Below are 22,958 nucleotides of genomic sequence, written 5' to 3'. Positions count from 1 at the left end.
CTCTCAAATAAATAAATAAAATCTTTAAAATAAAAAAAAATAAATGCGGGTCTTCCGGAGATGAAGCACCTTCCAGAGAACGCATTGGACTTTCAGACTCACGGCAAATCAGGAGGCGCTGCGTCTGCCTTCCCACGTACCTTGGTGATCCCCAGAGCTGGGGAGCAATTCTCCCAGTTACCCCATCGATAAAATGGGAATAACAACCGTGCCCGTGTCTTAGGGATGGTGTGAGGAACCACCGGTGCCAAGCCCCCTCCCTCCACTGGCCCAAGGCAGCAGGGCCCTGCCAGGCTCTGGGGGTGAAGAGCAGGACCTGGCCCTGAGCCACCAAGGCCGGCTGGGAGCCCCACACCTCCCTCTCCCAGCTTCAACACAAGTCCCATCAAAGCCGAGCCGCTCGCCCTGCCCGCCAACCCAAACCCGGCCGGCCGGAGGGGCTGCAGCCAAGGAAAAGGTGGGGCAAAGATATTTGTCTCCAGCGCTCAGTGATTGTGTTTAATGACCCCGGTGGTCAGCGGAGTCAAAGGGGACTCTGTTCTCTGAAGCCGGGAATCCCCCCCAGGGCACAGAGAGCTGCTGGCTCTGGGCCTGGCCCTGGCCGCCACACTTCACACACGTGGCCTCATTTAATCCTTATGACAACCCTGCCAAAGTGGTTTGACTATCGGCCTTGAACGGACAAGCAAACCGAGGTGCACGGAGATGAAATGAGCACTAGTAGGGGGCAAACCAGGTCTGTCCGACCTCACTAAGCACGATGTGTGACCCCAGCACCAAGATCTGGCCGTAACCTGTCTTCACGGGAAGCCCCCACGGAGGGCTAGATTGGCTCGACTTGAACACCTACTATGTGCCAGGTTAGCTGCTTTGCTTGAAGGTTCTTTGACCCAAAACTGAATAGCTCAGAGAATGAGGCATCGCTAGCCCCACTGTACAGATGAGGAGACTGAGGCTCACCCAAGATCCACTTTAAATATCCATGCGCCCAGGGAACTCCTTGGTAGCTGAGCTGGACCCCTTCACTCCCTTCTTCCTTCTGCGTTAGAAAGAGAGCAAAAGCACGCACCATCATCATGCTCTTGACTCCCAAATACTGCCCGTATGTGCATGGCCTGGGCTGCAAAGTGTGGTCACATCAGGGTTCCCCAGCTTTTGGGGTCTAGGATAAGCTGTCCCTTTCTACTTGGCAAGAGCATAAGTATACAGCTTGATGAATGATCAGAAAGCAAATACAACGGTGTAACCTCCAAAGCTCTGCGTTTGAAGATAAGTGTGTTTACTCAGAAGCACTGTGGGAGCCAGATCAGGGGATCAATCCGAGACTGCATTTCTAAGGAGCTTCCCTGGGGTTGCGGGTGCTGCCAGCCTCCTACTGCAAGTGGGGTCCTGGACGTGCAGCATCAGCCTCTCCTGAAGCTTGTTGGAAATGCCGAATCTCAGGCTCACCCCAGACACACGGGACATCAGTCAGCTGGGAGCATTAAAAGCTATAGAGACACCACCTCCAGAGGCTCCCATCTAATTGTCCTGGATGGGGGGCCCAGGTGTTGGTATTCTTGGCTGCTCCCCAGGTGCCTCTGAGGCATGGGGAATATTGGGAAACTCAGCTGTGGAGTCATATCACAGGTGTAAAGGACCGGACCCTTCACCCTGTTCTACTGCCACTTTTTTTTTTTTTAAGATTTTATTTATTTATTTGAGAGACAGGGAGAGAGACCATGAGTGGGGGGTGGAGAGGGGCAGAGGGAGAGGGACAAGCAGACGCCCCGCTGAGCGGGGAGCCCCACACACGGGGCTCGATCCTAGGTCCCTGGGATCATGACCTGAGCCGAAGGCAGAAGCTTAACTGACTGAGCCACCCAGGCGTCCCTCTCCCTCCCCCTTTAAGGAGGTCAAGAAATAATTCCCAAAAGCCACAACAACCTGTCTGAGGGCATACCACGTGTGAATAGACTCATCAAATGTTAAAACAGAAGTGACCTGGGAGTTCAATTCTTTCATCCCCTTCATTGTGCATTTGGAAAAACACACCAAGGGAGGACAGGGCAGCCAGGAGGAGCATTAAAGTCTAGACTTTTCTTCATCACACCATGTGGTCTCTTGGCTGCCCCGGATATCTGGATATCTGCAGACCCTCTGCACCACTCACTTTTCAGCTGCAAATGGCAAAACACTTCCTCCCCTAAATCTCAATGTGTGGACTGAGGACCTTCCCAGTCACTGGGGTTGTAGTATTAAAAATGCAACTCAGCAAGAAACCAGGACTCCATAAAGAGAATTCCGATAACTGTTACTATGTCGATTTTGGAAATAAAACGTAAATCAATAAAACACAAACAAATTAAGAAAAAATACTTGCCAGTAATTAGGACAAGCCAAAAATTAATTTGACAATGTCCTTCATATGTAAAGTTCTTTTATAATCAGTAAGAAACAGACAACTTAGAAGTGGGGCCATGGATATCAGGGAACATATAAAGGCCCATAAATATAAGCAGCGGTGCTCCACCTCCAATTGAGAAATGCAAATTAAAATGCTGGGATACAACCCTCACCTATCAGATAAAGATTGGCAAGATGCCCTGGTCATGGTGGTGAATTAAGCAATTGCACACTGTGAACATATAAATAGACAGAAAATTTGATTTTGACACTTTGGTGATATCTGTGAATTTTTGATTTATTTTCAAAGATTTTCTTTTTAAGTAGTCTCCACACCCAACGTGGGGCTCGAACTCACAACCCCAAGATCAAGTGTCGCACACTCCACCGACTGAGCCAGTCAGGCACCCCTCTATGAATATTTTAAATTTCTATATTCTTGGATTCAGTAATCCCTCTTCTAGAAAGTTGCCTTGCAGGGACGCCTGGGTGGCTCAGTCGGCTAAGCGTCTGCCTTCAGCTCAGGTCATGATCCCAGGGTCCTGGGATCGAGTCCCGCATTGGGCTCCCCGCTCAGCGGGAAGCCTGCTTCTCCCTCTGCCTCTGTTGTTCTCCCTGCTTGTGCTCTCTGTCTCTTTCTCTCTGACAAATAAATAAAATCCTTAAAAAAAAAAAAAAGATCTTTAGGAAGTTGCCTTGCAGATAAATTCATACAAGTGCACAAAGATTAGGTACAAAGTGTCATATCAGCACTTTTTTTGCAATAATGGAAAACTGGAAACTACCCGAATGTCCATTAATGTGGTCATGCAAACGACAGGGGAGACTCGCATGTTCTGACTTGAAGGGTATCTATGTCACAGAATAATATGTAGATTATTAATTTGTACAAAAAAATCACATAAATATGTGCATAGTTCATATGAGCATAGAAACATCTGGCATGATACACCGAACTGTTCCTATTAAGTGGAGGGGAAGGGAGAGTTTTCATTTTTTAAAAATCTCATCTAATTCTGCACTGTTCACCCAAAAGCACATCCTACTTTTGTTCTAAGTAATTTGTAATGCAATTGGGTTGTATTTACTACTATTTCAGTGGTTGCTAGAGACAGTGCTGGTTGGGGGCAGGGAGTGGGCAATGTGCTAGAACTTTCTCAGAAGGACAGATGGAAATCTCATTTTAATAGTCATCCGTCACCGGTATTACAAAATACATGCTATATTGCTGAGGAAATCCATTGTTTAAATTAAACAGTGAAATGTGTCTAATTATATTCCCAGATCATTTTATATCAGGCTATAGTCCCAGAAGTAACTCAGAAAGAGAGGACAGAGAAAAGACACAGCGGTGGGGTTTGTACTGAGCGGCTTACAAACCAGCACAAAGTTAACTGAAGGCTCTCCCGGGTCAAGCCCATCTCCCCAGGGCCTGGGGGAGCTGTGAAGGCCGTTTCAACCCAGGGCCAAGGGTGGAGCAGGGTCCCAGCTATAGACAGGACCTCTTTTGCTCAGAGCTTCCAGCAGGATGAGCATTGGGAGCGTTTGCCTTTGCTTCACTTGCAAACGGAAGAGGAGCGAGTGTTCCTGCAGCTCCTTCCGCTGAGCAGGTGAAGGGCTGCGGGCCTGTGAGGGGAGCACGTCCAGTGGGTGGCAGCAGGAAGCTTCCCACAGGCCCCAGCTGCCAAGGTCTAGGTCTAGGTCTAACCACAGAGTGCCCCCCGCCCCGTCCTGTCCCCTCAGAACTCCTGGGCTGCTCATGCCTTCCCCACTGCCCTCTCTCAAATCATGCTCTCCAGACGGTGTGGTCATGGTTCCCACCAAGGCACAGGGCCTGGAAGGAGCCTGGAGCCCCCCTGGGACAGCCCCTCATTTTATAGATGGGAACACGGGCCTGGAGAGGAGAAGGGTGCCCATGATCACCCAGAAAGTTGGTAACAAAGCTGAACCTGGGCCTTTGGATATAAAAATGTCACAGCCCCTCCTGCACATTTTTCTGGCTATGTCTGGCTACCCCTTCCCCATGGCCCCATCTGTTATTCAACAAATACTTATTGAGCACCTCCTGTGTGGGGCCTAATGTTCTAGGCCCTGAGCACACAGCAGAGAACAGAAGAGACCAGTTCCTACCCTAGTGGAGCTCACATTCTAGCTTAATCATACCACCTGCCTGTTACAGGAGGACAAGTGCTTTCCTGCTGCAGCCAGGAAGGCCTGGCCAGCAAAAAACGCTCTGCGCCCGTCTCTGCTCTGCAGGCAGAGGGCCTGGGCTCTGGAAAAGGAGTATCAGCCAAGAATGGCCCAGAAGTTCCCCGGTCTCAGCATTGCAGGGGTAACAGACCCCTGCCCATGAGACTTAGCTTTGATCCTGAGAATACCGTACAAAGCAGATATTCATTTCTGCCCTTTTACAAGTGAGGAAACTGAGGCCCATGAGGCAAGTGAGCAGCAGGGGGACTGGGCTTCCTTCCACCCCCCCCCCCAGACACTGCTCAAGCTGGGGCAGGATGGGTAGGGCGTTTTCTGCAAGTCTCCTACTTTCCAAGAAGAGAGTGGAGGGCTCTGTTGGCTTTTCCTCGGGGTGCGTAGAGACGTTAACATGGCGGGCCCTGCCGGGGTGAGAGGCAGCCATGGTTGGGAAGGGAGCACCCCTGTCCTGGGATTCTGGAACCCAGAGCAGAGTTCCTAACCATGAAGTATATCAGCCTTTTTTGTGATACTTGATGAAAACCTTGGGCTCTCTCCCTAGAAATACCCTCTGTGTCCCCCTCACATCATTTTGCACAAAGATTCCCTGAAGCCCATCACTGCACCATTCTGGGGTGGGGGGGTCTCTGCCAATGAGGGGAGGACCCATACTATGGCATTCAAAGTTTGGTGCCCTACTTCCACAGAGTATCTCCTGCCCCTCTGGAGAATCTCGACTCGGGGGCCCTGCATGCTGTGGGGGGAGGTATCTCTGGTCAGACATGCCTCCTGGATGGGGCGTGAGTGCCCCCTGGGGGCAGCCCAGCCAAGTGTCCCAGGAAATACAAAGGCAACCCCCACTGGAGTTTAATTTGATGCCAAGATTTGGTCCAGAAGAGTTGTCATTTAAAACACCATTTTTTAATTAAAATTGTCACCGCTGGGTGTTACAATGCAAACTCTGCTCTAAATTTCAGAAAACAAGACCTTCCGCGCCACTCAGCCTCCTGGGGATAGGAGCTCGACCTTGCTCACCCCAACCTCCGTCTTCAGTGAAGTGACCGTGTGATAGCATTTACCTTGCTCTGCCTGGTTTTCTTAGCTGTAAAATGGTCATAATAATACTCCCTGTCCCGCAGGGCTGTTGTGAGTGTTAAATGCACTAAAGCACAAAGAACAGAGCCAGGAACAGAGTAAGTGCCCAATAAACGGAATCTTGCATTACTATGACCTCCGTCGTTGCTATTATTACTGAAGATATTAGGTGTTCACGTCTGAGAACCTCTGCGAAAGCCAAGCCCCGGCTCAACAGAAGGACTCAGACTGAAACCCCACAGCCATCAGGGCCCCAGGCTCTGCTCCCCACCCCCAATTCCCCCAGCCGCTCCCCACCTCCCGCCTCCCCCACACTTTGGGGCAGCCGTGCCCACGCAGCATCTCCAGCAGCTAGCTCAGAAGTGAGCCCCACCTGTCACACCGCATGTTCGCAGGGTCTCAGTGCTGCAGCTACAGGAGGCTGAGGCGTGGGTGTGCTGGGCAGGAGGGGATGTTCCATGTGGGGAGCACTCCGTAATATGAGTGGTTCCGAGAAAGAGCCGAGACAGGCCTGGGGAGAAGCCAGGGGACCAGGCATCTAACGCCTACTGGATCACCCACTTGCTGTGGTACTTTAGGCAATTCGCTTTACTCCTGTTTGCTTCCAGCAGTGAGGAAGGTCAGACTCACTGGATGAATCCAAGTCCTAGGGGGCCCTAGCCCTAACCACTGCCCTCTTGGTGCAGGACTAATTTATTTCCTTTGTCCAGACCCGCAGGACTTTGTCCTTGACCTGCCCTTCCCAAAGCTTAACAGCTCAAGCTGCTGGGCTCAAAACAACACTAGAGGGGCCTCAGTGGACCTTCTAAATCCAGCCCTCCGTTTCACAGCTAAAGAGGCTGGGGGGAGAGAGAAGTGGAGTGACCTGCCCAAGGTCACAGAGTGAGGCAGTATGGGCCCAGGGGCCTTGCCTCCCGGCCCTATGGATCCATAAGTCCCTAGGACTGCCTTCAACAGGAGGCCAGGCTTGGGAGCAGCAGAGCATGAGGACAGGGAGCACCAGAAACAAATCTTACTCCTTCACTGGGACTGGGGACAGTGGGGAGGGCTGGGGCTGGACTCGACAAGGAGTCTTTCCCCCACTGGTCTGCCTGGAACCTTATCCCAAGCATGGAATACAGAAATGAAGGTCCTTTGACCCTACCTCCCCTCCCCAGTCCAGCCATAGCAGGGGAAAAAGACAGGGTGTCAGCTCATCTCAGTTTACCCAGGACTATCCTAGTTTTAGAACTAAAAGCCCTTCGTCCTGAGAACCACTCGCCTAATTCTGGGCAAACCAAGACGGCCCCCTCTCCTTCAGGGAAGCCAGTCTGCCCCTTGTCCCTAGGCTTGAGCAGGGAAACCAGTGGCCCAGAGGGCTTCCAGAACCCAGCTGGGCCATGGTAATCCCCATGGCCCTGGGGACTCACAGTTGACTGATGATGAGACATGCTCCCCAAGGAAGAGAGTGGAAGGCCACCTCGACCCTCAGGGACCTTCTCAACACGAAGCCTTGCCCTCATCAGCTGAGTAGCATGTGCTGGTGGTCAGTGCAGAGGACAACCTCCCCACATCCCTCACTGTCCACCAAGCTCCTGGGCCACAGGGAAGAGAGATGATGGAACCCACTGGTGAAATCTGAGACATCTTGGGAAACTCTAAGCCCGAGCTGCATCTGAGAGCTCAGGCATAAAGGAAAGCCTCACTTAGAAGGGGGAATTTCTGGGGGAGATGTCTAGACATCTATAGAAATTTCTATAAGCGAGCCTCAGAGATTTCTTGGTCCCAGCAAGTCTTCAGAAACACAGAAGGATCCTCAGGTCCCCAACCTGAGGAACTGAAGTGAGAAGCAAGCTGCCCATCAAGTTGAAACCAGCCCTTGGGGAAAAGGAGAAGAACGCACAATGCCCAAAGTTACATTTGCACCGTGACCCCTTCTGCGCCCCCACTCGCCAAAGAGGGCTTGCAACAGACAGTAAATAGAAGGATGGAAAAATAAATTTCTTGCTCACCTGAATTGTTGGCCCGAGACACACCTGTTACACTGCCCAGGTCACTCCCTGAAATCCCCCTCCCTGTCCCTAAAGTCGGTCAGACAGAGCCCTGAAGGATAGAGAAGCTGAGGGAGAGAGGATCCCCATCGACAGGCACTGCGTCACTGTTCGGGGGTGGGTGGCTCTGCCACTTACCTACCAAGCTCATAAAGCTTCGGAACCTTGATTTTTCCATCTGTAAAACAGGTAATGAGCCCCATGTCAGTGAGCTGATTCGCATAGACTGGCCCTGAATCAGTCTTTATTTCTCCGTGCCACCTGGGGCCTCTGTTTGCCCATCTGGACCACGAGCTGGCTGCACCAGCTGGTCACCGGGTGATTTGGTTCTGTGGTCAGTTGGCTCAGGCTGGCTTTGTGCTCCCCACACAGGGTTCCAGCATGACACGGTGACCTCTGCCAGAGCAGGACTCCAGCTCTCAGGAGGGAGGGACCCACCTCAGGCTTGATTAAATCCTGCTGAAAGCTTGGCTGCCCCTGGCCAGGCCTAGGCCCCATACACACCTGTCAGGAATGAATGTCCCTTTATACCAGACCAGTCCTGGAGACCCCAGCCATCAGCCCTGCGCCCCAGACAGCCCTACCCTTCTCAGTCCCTGTCCCCTTTGCACACTCACACACATTTTGTGAGTGACTCTGAGTGGAAGGGGCTAGTGTTTGAAGCCACACTCAGGTGGGCGGGGTCGCCTGCCTGGTCCCAGGACCCAGGTGGGGGAGGGGCAGCCCACAGGTGCCCTCAGGCCTCCAGGTGGCCCGTATCCAGCATCTGCCAGCCACCTCTCCCAGGATGTTCCTCTGGAGCCAACCGGAGCCTGGGCATTCAAGAGAGAAACAGGCAGGTACAGGTCTTTACAGCGGGGGCACTCAGCTCATCAGCTCGGGGGGCAAACAGAGGAAAAGATGGACGGACGGAGGTGCCAAAAGGAGAAAAGGAGAGACCCAGCTGAGACACAGACCCCTCTTCCAGCAACATTCCCCGAGGCCCCTAACAAGAGGTGGCCACCCCCAGCCGGGCCCCCGCAGGGTGGCAGAGCTAGGTTCAAAGCTTTGCATTGACAAGAGCCCACTGCCCTGTCCTCCTGAGTACGAGATGCCTGCGGAAACCACCCCCCCCCCGCCCCCAGGCAGCCACCTGGTTTCCTCTGGGGACCCATATCACAGCGTCTGGGTTTTGACTCGCACACAAAGGGCAGCCCGTTCCCCACTTCCTAGACAAGACTTGCTTGTCCCCTATGGAGCTTCCAACAGGCGCGATCCCCCTTTGCCAAGGCGCCACTTGCCTCTTCCCTGAAAAATCAAAGCAAAAAGAAAACTCCCAAGTTTCATTGCCAACAGGGCCTCGTATTACACTTAACCGGCAGTTACTCATGCAGTTTTGAGGGGTAAGGGTTAGGGGTCAGGGCTAGGTTAGGCCTGGGCTGTCCAACATGGGGGCCACCTGGCACACGTGGCCATTGGTGAAACTGGGAACCTGAAATGGGGCGGGTCTGAGCTGAGATGCACTGTGAGCGGAAAGTGCACTGAGACTCAGTAGATAAAAGAATATAAAGTATCTCAATAATTTTTATATCGATGACATGTTGACATGATAACATTTTGGATACGATGGGTTCAAGAAAACATACCATTATTAATTCCGCCTGTTTCTTTTTGCTTTTTTAATGTGGCTACTAAACCAATTAAAATTACACTCCTGGCTCACGTCAAATTGCTATTGGACAGCACGGGGTTAGGATACTCCTTCCCCTATGAGGCTGTAAGGGCCTCGGCAGCGGCAGCGGGAACAGACCTTGAGGCAGATCACAAAAGGCCTTGACCTCGGGGCTGGGTGGGGGAGGGGCCGTCTGGAGTCCCAGACTGGGGAGCACCGAATCCGGGGCCGTGGTTCTCAGAAGGCCAACCATTACCCAGGAGGATGCGTTCCCAGCCACAGGGGGAGAGGAGTAGGTAACACCTTTCTAAAAGGAGAGTACATCCAGGTGGGGAAAGGGCCTCAGGGCTTCCCGGAGGAAGGAGCTGTCTGAGCACAGGCCCAGCAGCAACACTCAGGCCTTGTTGGCAGGGGACCAGGGAGAAGGAAACAAATAAAGGAGGAAGAAAAGAGGGCTGGGCAGAAGAGACCAGCCAAAAAGAGAGAACAGAGAGGAGAAAAGAGAAGCTAGCATCCAAAGAAGCTCCTTTGAAGGGAGTAGTCCTTGCACTCCTGCTCATTTGAGCCCCTCCACACTCGGAGGCAGGCTTTCAAAGAAAATCTTCCAGCCCCCTGCCTCCCAGAGGAAGGCAGGCCCCGGATGACAGCGTGGCCTCCCCCAGCAGCCCTGGCCAGGTCTCCCCTCCTTCCCTGCCCCGCCACCACCTGCCACCATCTGAGCTGGCCCAGGCAGGGCCCGCACAGAGGCAGGTTTGGAACTGGTGGAGAACAGGGCATAAGAGGGGCAGCGTTGGGGACCAAACTTTGCCCCCGCTTCCTGCCTCAAGAGAGATCCCAGTTTCTGGCCAAATTTGGAAAGGTCAGGCCCTTCAGAAGGCCTGTTCCTCATTTTAAAAATGAACCAGGTCGGGGCACCTGGGTGGCTCAGTTGGCTAAGAGTCCAACTCCTGATTTCAGCTCAGGTCATGATCTCAAGGTCCTGGGATCAAGCCCCGCTATGGTTTTACAACTTTAAATGGTTGGTGGGGAGGATCATCAAAAGTGGAATAAAATGTCACAACACCTGAAAATTGTATCACATCCAGATTTCAGTGTCCCCAAATAAAGTTTTATTGGGACACAGCCCAATGCGTTTACAGCTTGCCTATAGCTGTTTTCATATAACAGCAGAGTTAAGCAGATATGACAGATGCCGAGTGGCCTGCAAAGCCTAAAATATTTACTCTCTGGCCCTTTACAGAAAGCATCTGCCAAGCCCAAAGTTACTGATTTTGATGGCCTGCTGCAGATCTGGGTCCCAGATGCTAATCAGACCTGGGTTGGAATCCAGCCCCACCTCCTGGGTGGCCGTCAGTGAAGCATCTACTTTGGCTCAGGTCCTGATCCCAGGGTCCTGGGATCGAGACCCACGTCGGGCTCCTTGCTCAGCGGGGATCCTGCTTCTCCCTCTGCCTCTGCCCCTTCCCCCCACTCATGCTCACTCTCACTTTCTCTCAAATAAATAAATAAAATCTTTAAAAAAAAACACATTCACATAATCTGAAATTCCAAAAGTACAAAAGAGTGCAGTAAAAGAGTACCATAAAAAGTCTGCCAGCCAACCGTGCTTCCCAGTCTTTTAATTCTCTGTCCTGGAAGCTACTCTTTGTGGGTCCCTTCCACAGATATTCCATGCATATACAAGCGAATATAAAAAAATACACAGATATATTTAGATAGATATCCTTCCTTCCCCACCTTTTTTCTTTACCCAAATGGTAGTAAACTCTACACACCGATCTGTGCCTTGCTTTTATCACTTACAGTAGATCTTAGAGGTCTTTCCATATTAGTACACAGAGAGGAACTTCATTCTTTTTCACTGCATAAATATATCCTTTATTAACTCAATCCTATACAGATGGACATTTGGGTTATTTCTAATCTTATTGCAATTCCAAAAATAATGCTGCAGTAAATAGCCTTGTGTCTGTGTTGCTTCCTGCGTGCTTGGGTATTATCTGTAGGATACATTCCTGGAAGTGGATTGCTGGGTTCCATCTGGTTCGGGTCCATCTGGTTCCAAAGGGTTTGCTCTGCACCATGGTGCCCACAACCATCACTAGAAAGTTTTTCCTGATAACTTGGGCCAACTCCAAATCTTGGGTCCTCCTGCTTACTCACCTGGAATGCCTGCCTCCTCCTCTAGGAGAGCTCAGCCCTACCAAATACCCCCATGCCCAAAGGCAAATTCTGCTTCCCCTGAGGTCCTGTCCATCCAGTGTCCATCCTAACTGGTTTCTAAGCATCTGACAGCTCCCCCCGCCTCCATTTCCTGGGAGTGACTCTTTCTCCTCCAACACCCCACTTCTCCGGGCATGGTACCTGCCGTGTGGGATTGAGTCCATAAATGTTTGCAGAATGAATGTGCCCAATTTTCATGCCAGATATACAGAAATCACCCCGACCTCTTCTACTCCTTCACCCTCAATATTTATTTATTTATTTATTTATTTTTATAAGATGACAATTTTCTTTAAGATTTTATTTATTTATTTGACAGAGAGAGACACAGCGAGAGAGGGAACACAAGCAGGGGGAGTGGGAGAGGGAGAAGCAGGCTCCCTGCTGAGCAGAGAGCCCGATGCGGGGCTCGATCCCAGGACCCTGGGACTGTGACCTGAGCCGAAGGCAGACGCTTAACGACTGAGCCACCCAGGCGCCCGCACCCTCAATATTTAATACCAAATCCTGTTGGTTCTACCTCCTAAATATTTCTTGAGTCCTTCCACTTGTCTCACCCCAGCGGCCACCTCCTGGTCCAGGTCACCATAACTTCTTCCTTGGATTTTACTACAATAGCCTCTAACCTGGCCTCCCTGCCTCCACACGCAAGCCTCCAATCCACCCTCCATCTCTCTTGCTCTGTGGACAAAATGCTAACTGTTGTCCAGAATCCACTCTCGCTTTCTTCCTTTAAAAACAGACCCCTGCCTGTGAGCCGGGCACCTTTGCCAGCCTACCTCGTCGCTAGGTGGGGCCATGGGACTGCGCTCTGGCTTCCTGGGTGTGAGCGCTGGTGTCGGCCCGGCTTCCATCTGCCCTCGGCGAAGAGCACACCTTCTGCTCCCATCTACCCTCCCCACAACGGGGACATGGCCAACACGCAGTTTAGAGCTCGGGATGGAGGCTGGGCATGGAAGGATAGCTGGGAATCGAAGGCATAGAAGGACCCTCAGGAGGCCTCTGGGCAAAGAGCAGGGTACCTGGCGGGGACACGCCGGACAGGAGCCCTGGCTGAGCATGCCAACAGCAGTGCCCGCCTCACATGGGTCCCTGAGCTCCAGCCCGCCTGCCCGTGATTCTTGAGGGCGCTTGGGAACACAGCAGGAAGCAAGACCAAAGTGTCTTTGAATTTTACATTTTCTTGGGAGCTGACTTGGAGCTCAGCCAGTGAAATGTCATTCTCCTGGGTTCCTGCTATGCACAGGCTCGCGTGCAAACACACACGTGTGCTCACCCTGGCAGCTCTGTGCAAGGAACAAAGGCAGTCTTTCCCCTTCTGTCCATCATCATCATGATTTCAGACAGCCTGCGTTCCTGCTCCCTGAGGTCAGCAGCCTCTCTCGCTGGGCTGTCACAGAAAACCGGCACCTCCTCAGTGATCCATTCTACTGGGCCGGCTCTCTACTCTCTGGGCCGAAGGAAACGCGGCAGACAGCCCCCAGAAAGGTGAGGAGCGCACACATGCAGTCCGGACGTACGTCTCCTTTATCTATAACCAGGAGTATCCGCTGAGGGCTAGCAGCAGCCCCTGCTCCTGGGGGAGGAAGGGGTCCCCCGCCAGTGACATCATGTCATTCAGAGCTCAGATCTGTGTATAACCAACCCATCCATGTTTCCCAGGCTGTGGTCTCCACCTGCCAAGGCCACCTGTAGGATCCCCTGCCAAGTTCTCCTAGGTTTTAAGGCTCCCAAAGCAGAGCTCATGATCTCACAGGAAAGAATGGTTAATAAACATGAGTTTTCCACACTTTTAAAAAATGTTCTTCCTCCATGGCCCCTCTTGGTCAGAACCAAGAAGTCTCCTTTCCCAGTGACAACCCAAGGACCCCCATTGTGCTTAGGGGACCCTCCCCTCTGACAGCCAAGCTTCGTCCTGGCCCACGTCCCTCAGCCTGACTCCTGTCCAGGAGCCTCTTCTGTCCTCGGATGCCCGCGCCAGCAGCCCCTGGGTCCTCTCCCCCCAGCTCTCCACCGCGGACCATCTGCACCGCAATGCGGCCCCAGCTCACTCCTGGGGGGGGGGGGGCCACCACACTGAACATAACCTTCCACATCGAGTCGCTGAGGAACAGCCAGGATTCAAACCAGCCCTCTTCCCGCTCTGCTCTTCAGCTACCATCAATTATTCACTCTTCAGACATCTGTGAGTCCAGGTGGAGGGAGGAATTTCTAGGACTGGGGAAATGGTGAGGGTCCTTGAGTTTGGGTGACAGCGGGCTGTGAAATAGGGCTGGAACTGAAGATTCAGGTGAGAAGGGGCTCTAGGACCGGGGCGGGTGCGGATGTACACGAAGGAGCCCTTTAAGTGGCAGTCGCAGGGAGAGGAAGGTGAGAGCTTAGGCCTTTAGAGCTACCACTTGAAAGCAAGAGCCTCTATCTTGGCCTCTATTTTCTCCAGAGTTGGGGGGTATAGGGGCCAAGGCTGAAATTGACAGGATTCGATCAGTTGCCTCCTTAGGCAACTGTTCCTCCAGACAGAGGCCAGGAATGGAGGTGAGATATGGCCCCCCAGTGGAGTGGGACTGGGAGTGGGGGGCACTGTGCTGCAGGAGAGGAGCAGGCTGGACCATGGTCGCCCAAGAGGGATCGTGCCCCGCTGCGGGCAGTCTGGGAGGGCAGCCTGGAGGAAGCACAGCACATCGTGAGCAGTCAGTAGGTATTTGTCTTAATCGCTTTAAATGTCCCAGGAGACATCTGCGGATGAATTCTCCGAATCCTTGGATGGAGCTGATGGATAGAGTTGCTGCAAATGCCACCACTTTGCATGCCTGAGCTCAGGGGAGGTGGCTTGTCCTCCCAACAACTGGGAGATGTCTGCTCCTGGGCCTGGGGAGGGCACAAGAGGTTGTGCCAGGCAGCAGGGGAGGAGGGATGACAAAGGCCTGAAATGTCAGCCCCAGGCCAGCAACTCTGTGACCGCTGCCCAAGCACAAGCCAAGGTGTGCTGCTGACCCTTCCCGCACGTCACCTTTGCCTGTCATGTTTGCAGCTGGATCCCTAGTGCCCAGAGCGGCCCCCAGCACACAGAAGGTGCTTGGCAAATGTTTGTTCATATACATGGATAAATAAATTTAATTCTCACCATATCTTCATGTGATACAATTATCTGCACTTTGCAGAGGAGGAAACTAGAATCAAGGACATTTGGACCCAGCCCTTGTGGGAGCGAGAATTCTAAGAATGATCCCCACTGACCCTTGACCTTGTCGGACCCCCTCCCCTCTGAGTGTGGGTGGTACTTATGAATATGATGAGATATCACTCCTGTGATTATGGTGTATGGCAAAAGGGAGATTATCTGAGCAGGCTTAATCTAATCCCACTAGCCCTTTAAGAGCAAGTTTTCCGGGGCGCCTGGGTGGTTCAGTCGGTTAAGTATCTGCCTTTGGCTCAGGTCATGATCCCGGGGTCCTGGGATCGAGCCCCCTGTCTGGCTCCCTGCTCAGAGGGGAGCCTGCTTCTCCCTCTCCTTCTGCCCCTCCCCCTGTTTGTGCTCTCTCTCCCTCTCGCAAATAAATAAAAAATTTTAAAAAAAGCATGTGTTACCAGCAGACATCAGAGAGCTCCAAGGCACCAGAAGGATTTGACACGTTTGCTGGCTTTGAAAGTGGAGGGGCCACAGGCAAGGACCAGAAGGTGCCTTCTAGAACTGAGGGCGACCCCCAGCAGACAGTCAGCAAGGAGACAGCGTCAGTCAGTCCTACAATCGCAAGGGACTGAATTCTGCCCACAACCTGAGTCTAGAAGTACATCTTTCCTGGAGCCTCCAGAGAAGAGCCCAGCCCAGCCACACCTTGATTTTGGCCTTGTAGGACCCTCAGGAAAGACCCTAACCATCCCCACCTGACTTCTAACCTGTGCGTTAATCAATGCATGTTGTATGAGCTGCTAAATGTGTGCTCATTTGTTACACAGCAATAGAAAATCAATACTGCCCTTGTGCACAACACACACAGAGCCCACAATTGCCACATCACATACAGAGCACGTGAGGGCCACGTTCCACGCACCCTACCACCCCCCAGCCTATTGTGGGCAGATCCCACCCACAGGGTGCACAAAGTGCCCTCAACACTCAGTGTTGGACACCTGTTCCTGGAAGCCTGCTGGAGACTGGGGGCCTTTCCTCCTGCCGGGCCCACTGCCAGATGGGGCAAGAGGACTACCTGTAGACCCAGCACTCCTGTTCCCCTCTGCCAGAAGCAGTGGTCACTGGGAAGTGGCTGCCCAACCATGAACTACATTTCCCAGCTGCCTTTGCATCTAGCATGGCCCCTTGATTGGTTCTCACCAGTGGAACGCAAGCAGAAGTGATGTGTGTCACTTCTTGGTCAAGGCCTTTAAGAAGTGGGTGTGCCCCTCTCTTTGCCCATCCATCCACTGAATGCAGGGAACACTGGGGACCTTAGAGCGCATAGAGCCACAAACTAGAGGAGCCTTGGTCACCCTGGAGAAGAGCCACCTGCTAACTAGGAGCACCTGCATTAGGATGTACACAGGTGAACACTGTATTGGGTTAAGGCACTGAAATGAATATGCGTGTGTTGGGCTGAGGGTGTTCTTTGTTACATTAGCTAGTGTTACCTTCATACTAGCCCTTGTTCTCCCGGCCCTCCCCTCGAGCCAGCCATAACAGGGACTGGAGTCCTCACATCTGATGGGTCCCCAGGCAGACCCTGTACAAGAGAAAACTCACTCCCCCATCTCCCCCCCCCCCCCCACTGAGAAAAACCACAGAGTCCCCGGCAGCCATCCACACCTGCCCAGTGACCATCCTCCACACGCTCAGCTCCGGGCCGGGGGCCATCCTTCTCTTTCCCCCCCCCGCCCCACCACCCAGTCATTTCCTGCGTGTGTCCCTATGGCCATGGCTCTGGGCAGGACTCGTGGGATCTCACTCAGACATCAGCAACAGCCTCAAACTTTTCTAATGCAACATGCATTTGTACCACAGAGACCTTTGTAAAAATGCCTATCCTGCAACAGTTCTCCCTGCTCAAAAGCTCCCCGTTGCCTTCCAGATAAAGCCTATGTTCCCACTCAATCCAGCCTTCTCTTCCAGCAGAGCCCCACGCCTCAGCATTCCCCCACGCTGGCCTCCCCGCTCATGTGAAATGTATAAATAACCTACCCCAAGGGTACAAGAGCACGCCATCAGCGATGATGGAAATAGTGATCAGCTGAAATGCCCTTCTTCCTGCCCAGTCTCAGATTCTTCAAGTCCTAATGGTCCTTCAAGATGGCCCACAGGCCACCTCCTCTAGGAGGGCTGAGATGGCTAATGTTATGCGTCGACTTGACTGGGCTGAGCGATGTCCAGACAGCTGGTAAAACATTATTGCAGGGTGTGACTATGGGGGTGTTTCCAGAAGATCTTGGCATGTGGATCTGCAGATGGAGTGAAGATCACCCTCACCAGTATGGGTGGCCATCCTCCAATCTGAGGGTCTGAATGGAACAAAAAGGCAGAGGAGAGGTGAATTTGCTCTCTCCTTGAGCTGGGACATCTGTCTTCTCCGTCCTCAGACATCAGCACTCCGGGTTCTTGGACCTTTAGACTCAGACTGGGACTTACACCGTGGGCTCCCCGGGTTCTCAGACCTTTGGTTTTGGACTTGGAACACCACCCCGGCTCTCCGGGGCCTCCAGCTTGCCTGCAGCAGATGGTGGGACCCCTCAGCCTCCACAAGCACACAAGCCTGTCCCTCATACTAAATCTCTATTTATACTTACCCTATTGGGTCCTTTTCTCTGGAGGACCCTGACTGATACGGGGCCCTCCCAAATGCGGGCAGCAGGAATGATCCTGTCCTTCCCTACACTGCCCTTCCCAGGACCTGGGTCCCACAATCCCCCAGCACTGCCCGTTGCCAGGTGTCACAGGTTGGCTTCTCTAAGAAGACTCCAAGGTGGAGTTGAAGGTACAGGAGTTTATTGAGGAGGCCTTGGGATCTACACCTGTGGAAGGGAGAGGACAGAGTGGGAGTGCGCAGAGGGAGAAGCAGAGCTGCAGCACAAGTCTGACCCCTCAGGAGCCCTGGAGCACCTGTGCCTTTCAGAGGTGTCCTAAGGGGGGCTCAGATGGCCAGGCCTTCAGATTCCTTGCTTAGGAAGTCCGTGGATGTGGGCTGCCTGGAGGAGGGGGTAATCTTAGGGAAGCAGCTCTGTAGCTGGGGCCATCCCTGAAGGGTGGACAGCACTCCCAACAGCCAGGGCAGCGAGTCCTTCCTGGGAGAGGGATCTGGGAGCCGCGTCACCCTGTCCACCACAACTGGACACGTGGCTGTCTCCTCCCCCACCGGCTCCAGACAGAGTCCCTGGAAAGGAGGGAACATAGAGGGGAGTCCATCCTGTATCCTTTGCCTCCCCTCTACACCCCGAACAACCTGCGGGCCACCGTGTTTGGCTCAGACCCAGGAGCTAGCGGAGTTCAGAGTGTCTGTAAACTGGGGGTGCAGTGAGCCCCAGGTTGCAGTGCAGGGGGCCAAGCTGGAGGCTGGGGGTTCCGGGTTCCCCATGTGGCCTCCTTATGCTGACCCTCACAGAGCACGTTTTATAGAATTGTGGGTACAGTGATGGGGGGCGGGGGCATCACTGGTGGGCAGGGGGATGGTCCTCCAGCAAAGAACTGTCCCAGGACTCATATTGGTGAAAAACCTATTTAATAAATCTCCAAGTCTAGAACCTAACTCGGTTTTACACACAAACACAAAGTACTGTGTTGTATGTGGGCCCTAAAAGCGTATACACCACATTTTCTAGGAGGACGACTACTAAGTAAATCCCGGGAAGATCTGTACTTTGTTTAGTTTGGAATTTTATCAAGAAATATTCCTTTTTCAGGGGCGCCTGGCGGGCTTGGTCAGAAGAGCAGGCAACTCTTGAGTTCCAGCCCCATGCTGGGGAGTAGAGAGTCCTTAAAGATTAAAAAAAATAAACTTTTTTTTTTAAGGAAAGAAATATTCCTTTTTCAGAAAATCTTGGCAGGTAGTTGACCCATCTGAATAACTACGCTGTACGCACCTGCACTTGACCTGTCATGTTCAGTGCTTCTGTTTACAGCTAAAAGCCAGAGGTAATTACACGTTGCAAGGCCTTCCGAGTGTAGCCATGCTTAAACATTTACAGACTGAAATACTTTTTATTTTATTCTCAATTGCTTTCATTTCATTTCTCCTTTCTATTACAATTAAAGCCATACATTTGTGTTTTATTTATGTCTCTGACTTGGTGGTAATATGTGTGAATTTCATTTCAGGATTGTAAAAGGGGCATCCACAATATTTTATGTTAGGAGGTGGTGGGTCTGACAGATTACAGGTCTCTGACCTGGTTGAGTGCCCCCCTCCTTGGCCTGACCTATCGCTCAGCCTCATCTCAGCCCTCACGGCCACCACCAGCACCGTGAGGGGAGGCCGCCCTCTGCAGGCCAGCAGCCCCTCTCCCCAGGAAACGGGCCCAAAGGAGGCCCGGGATTAGATGATTCAATGTCAGACAGCCATCTGGAGGGATCCTTATCTTGCCATGTCTGTTTCCAGAACTTCCTCCAGATTCACCATCACTAGTTCTGAGCCCTCCCACCATCCTGGAGACCTGGGTGGCAGGGGAGGGCAGGGGTGGTGTTTACCCTCTCCCCCATCCATGGGAGCCTAAGGGGGTCAGAGCCTAGAAGGCGGCCTCTCTCATCCTGGCCCCCTTTATGGGGACACCTTCCAGGCTTCCTTCCCACTCACTCTTCAAATTACAAATTTAAAATTAACAAATTACCACAAGTCACCTCTCGCAAGGTTTCCCTGGATACTTTGACCAGTGATGGTGGGCCCAGGTGGGAAATCTCCCAGGCATCAGTGTGTCCACCAGGGGCATGAGGGTGTCTCAAAACCAGGAAAGATGCCTCAGGCCTGGGCAATAGGGTTATCAGGTAAAATATAAGATGACTGGTTCATTTAGATTTCAGATAAACAACAAGTAATATTTTCAATGTAAGCACGTCCCACGCAAATCTTGGAATATACTTATACTAAAAAAACCTAAGTTGCTCATCTGGAATTAAAATGTAACTGGGCATTCTGCACAAACCCCAAAGACACTGTGGGAAGGCAGACCTGGAGAAGGTCACTATCCCCAGCACGAGGCCTGAGGCGCGAGCCTGGCCGTGAAAGGGGGTGGTGGGTCAGGAGCAGTCTGTGCAGACCCAGACTCGAGTTCTGAGGCTGGACCCAGCAGTTCTCAACTCCAGTGAGGCTCCAGGGTCCCCTGGGGATCAGATTCCCGAGCTGCCACACCCCCAGGTTCTGGTCCATGCAGTTTAATCTGGAGTCTCACACACCCCTCACTGGGTCATTCGCCAGTATTGCCATCAGTGCGAGTGAAGGTCTGGGTCTGGGCCGTGAGGAGGGGGGAGGAGGCAAGGGATGTCCTCGCAGGTGAGTGAGCTCAGATCCCCAGGGCCGCACCGGCTGGAGCCGGACTTACCTCCCTAGACATAGGCTGTCCTCCCCGCCCTTCCAGTAGCCTCCTGCCTCCCTGTGGACAGGAAGGTTCTATCTAGCATGGATAACACTGTTCAGATGAAGAAACTGAGTACAAGACAGGCCTGGGACTGAAACCCAGGCCTGCCTGAATCCAAGCTGATGGAGGAGTTCGGCTCCAGAGGGATGCCCACCAGCCCCAGCCTGGGTCTCCTCTCTTCCCCACCAAGGGTCCCCCAGGTTGCATGGCAAACTTTCTTTCATGTTTCCCAGCCATGCAATTCCAGTCATGTGCTGTCCCTTCTCGGCCCATGTCGCCAGATCGCCCTGACCACCCCCCGACCCTCGCCCCTCTATGATGGGAAGATGTTCTGCACAACAGTCTGTCCCTGCACTTAGCAAACCACAGCATGCTGGTTCTCTGCGGCTGTCATCACGCGCGTCCTAGGGACCTGTCCCATATAGTCGCTGATAGAAGTGACGTCTACAGGGCGCCTGGGTAGCTCAGTCGTTGGGCATCTGCCTTCAGCTCGGGTCATGGTCCCAGGGTCCTGGGATCGAGCCCCACATCGGGCTCCCTGCTCCGCGGGAAGCCTGCTTCTCCCTCTCCAACTCCCCCTGCTTGTGTTCCCTCTCTCGCTGTCTCTTTGTCAAATAAATAAATAAATCTTAAAAAAAAAAAAGAAGTGACATCTACAACAGTCCTCGGGTGTCTGAATATCATCAAGAAGCCCCAGTAGCTGCAGAAGCCACATTCCAAGAACGTAGGACTGTCCACTGTAGAATGTGAACCTGTCTGATTAGAAACAAACCCAAACAATCACATTCAGTAAGTGCTTACGAAGCCACACGGAATGAGGGATAGTGAGGAACAGAGTGTGCTGGGCAAACACTACTGTGTAGACAAACTTGAGCTTCTATTTATCTTTATAATGTAATTTTATTGTTGTGATCATTCAAAAGTCCTTAAAATTCAATAGAACGGATATTTACATATCTTAGGATCATATTGAACTCAGAAATCTTAAGGTTAAGTGAAAAATTGTATTTATATACTGTATTAGTTTCTTACTGCTGCTGTAACAAATTACCACAGATTTAGTGGGTTAAAACAATACATATTTATTATCTTACAGCTCTGGACATCAGAAGTCCCAAATGGGTTTCCCTGGCTGAAATCAGGTGTTGGCAGGACTGCATTCCTGCTGGAGGCTCTAGGGGGAGAATCTGTTCCCTCGCCTTCTTTCAGCTTCTAGAGGTCGCTCTCATCTCTTGGCTCCCAGCTCCCTTTCAGCCAGCAATCACATCACTCCGACCTCTGCTTTGGTTACCAACTCTCTCTCTGAGTCTCCTGCTCCCCGTCCCTTATAAGGACCCTTGTGATTACATTAGGCCCACCTGGATAATGCAGGATACTCTCCCCATCTCAAGATCCTTAACTTAATCACACCTGCAAAGTCCCTTTTGCCGTGTAAGGTAACATATTCACACGTTCCGGGGATAAGGATGTGGATATCTCGGGGAGGGAAGATCTTATCCTGTCTATCACACTAATGTAAGGGTCAAATGCAAAATCCAATCAGACTGTCTGCCTGGGAGGAAACTGCACCAGAAGATCTGGGAAGTGTGTATAACATTTGGCTCCAAGGATGTGGGCTACTTGGCCATGACATTGATATTTTTGTGTCCAGGTAATCAGTGTGTATTTGTTACTCTATAACGTTTATAATGTATAAGGTGATGTGGTCTTTTACAGCAACAGCCTTATAACTATTTACTGAACACATATAACTGAATAATTTAAACTGAGCATCTTAAATTTAAATCTTACTTAATTTAAACATCATAGTAGAACATGTAAGAGAACTTCAAATTCACCATATTTTAATTTTTATTATTATTCTAGATTTTTTAATAAGTTTAACTTACAGTTTTATAAAGATTATTTAATACTCAGGAGAAATGCTCTTGTTGGTTCAGTTAGAAATTGGACTACTAAAATAGGAAGTCTAATTTTTGAATAAAGGTTAAAATATTGTAAGGGGCACCAGGCTGGCTCAGTCGCTAGAGCATGCAACTCTTGATCTCGGGGTTGTGAATTCAAACCCCACATTGGGCATGGAGAATACCTAAAAAAAAAAAAAAAAAAAATTCCCAAAATAAAATGTTTTAAAATATTTGATTGAATTTATAAACTGGACCAAACATTATTCAAAGATGTCTCAAAAAAGATTGTTAAAATTTGATGCTTATAAATACAGTAAGATTTGCAAACTGAGTTTAAAGTCTAGAAGGGTTTTATTTCCCCTGGAAGAAATAGCCTGGACAGGAAGGATGTGGCCTTGGATAACAGCCCCAGCAGCCTGAGGAAAGACGGCAGTGAGGTCCCAAAGAGCTGCATAGACCCAGGACAAATCACATCAGCTGGATGCAGGGCACATGCCTCTCACTGCATGTTTTTAATTCATTTTGGTATTATTGTTTTGAACATTTTTTGTATTGTCAGAAAAAGCAAATAAGTATATGTAGCTAACTATCAATCTCTTCAATTTAAAAGAAAAAGAAGGCGGGGGGGAACGCCTGGGTGGCTCAGTCCATTGAGCATCTGCCTTCGGTTCAGGTCATGAGCCGGGTGATGTTTCAAACAAATGTTCAATCTACAATCAAAGATAACCAGGCACAAAAACTTAAAGAAACTTAATGGGGCACCTGGGTGGCATCCAACTCTTGGTTTCAGCTCAGGTCATGGTCTCATGTGTCATGAGATCGAGCCCTGCATCGGGCTCTGTGCTCAGGGGGGCGTCTGCTGGAGATTTTCTCTTCTTCTCCCTCTGCCCCACCCCCTGCTTGTGCTCTCTCTCTCTCTTTCTCAAA

General features: G+C 51.4%; 1 long non-coding RNA gene across 1 annotated transcript in view; it reads right to left on the bottom strand.

Annotated features, from left to right (window-relative positions):
- LOC145723549 (uncharacterized) overlaps positions 1-22,958 on the bottom strand; it is a 48,085-nt gene that overhangs the window by 14,241 nt on the left and 10,886 nt on the right. Inside the window, exon 2 of the long non-coding RNA XR_014148698.1 lies at positions 16,745-17,061. This is a non-coding gene — a long non-coding RNA (uncharacterized LOC145723549). The remainder of the gene's footprint in view (positions 1-16,744; positions 17,062-22,958) is intronic.

The sequence above is a fragment of the Leptonychotes weddellii genome, chromosome 9 (assembly GCF_054177405.1).
Source record: "Leptonychotes weddellii isolate Sample4059 chromosome 9, ASM5417740v2, whole genome shotgun sequence".
Taxonomy (NCBI): domain Eukaryota; kingdom Metazoa; phylum Chordata; class Mammalia; order Carnivora; family Phocidae; genus Leptonychotes; species Leptonychotes weddellii.
This window is presented reverse-complemented; position numbering and strand designations above follow the sequence as displayed.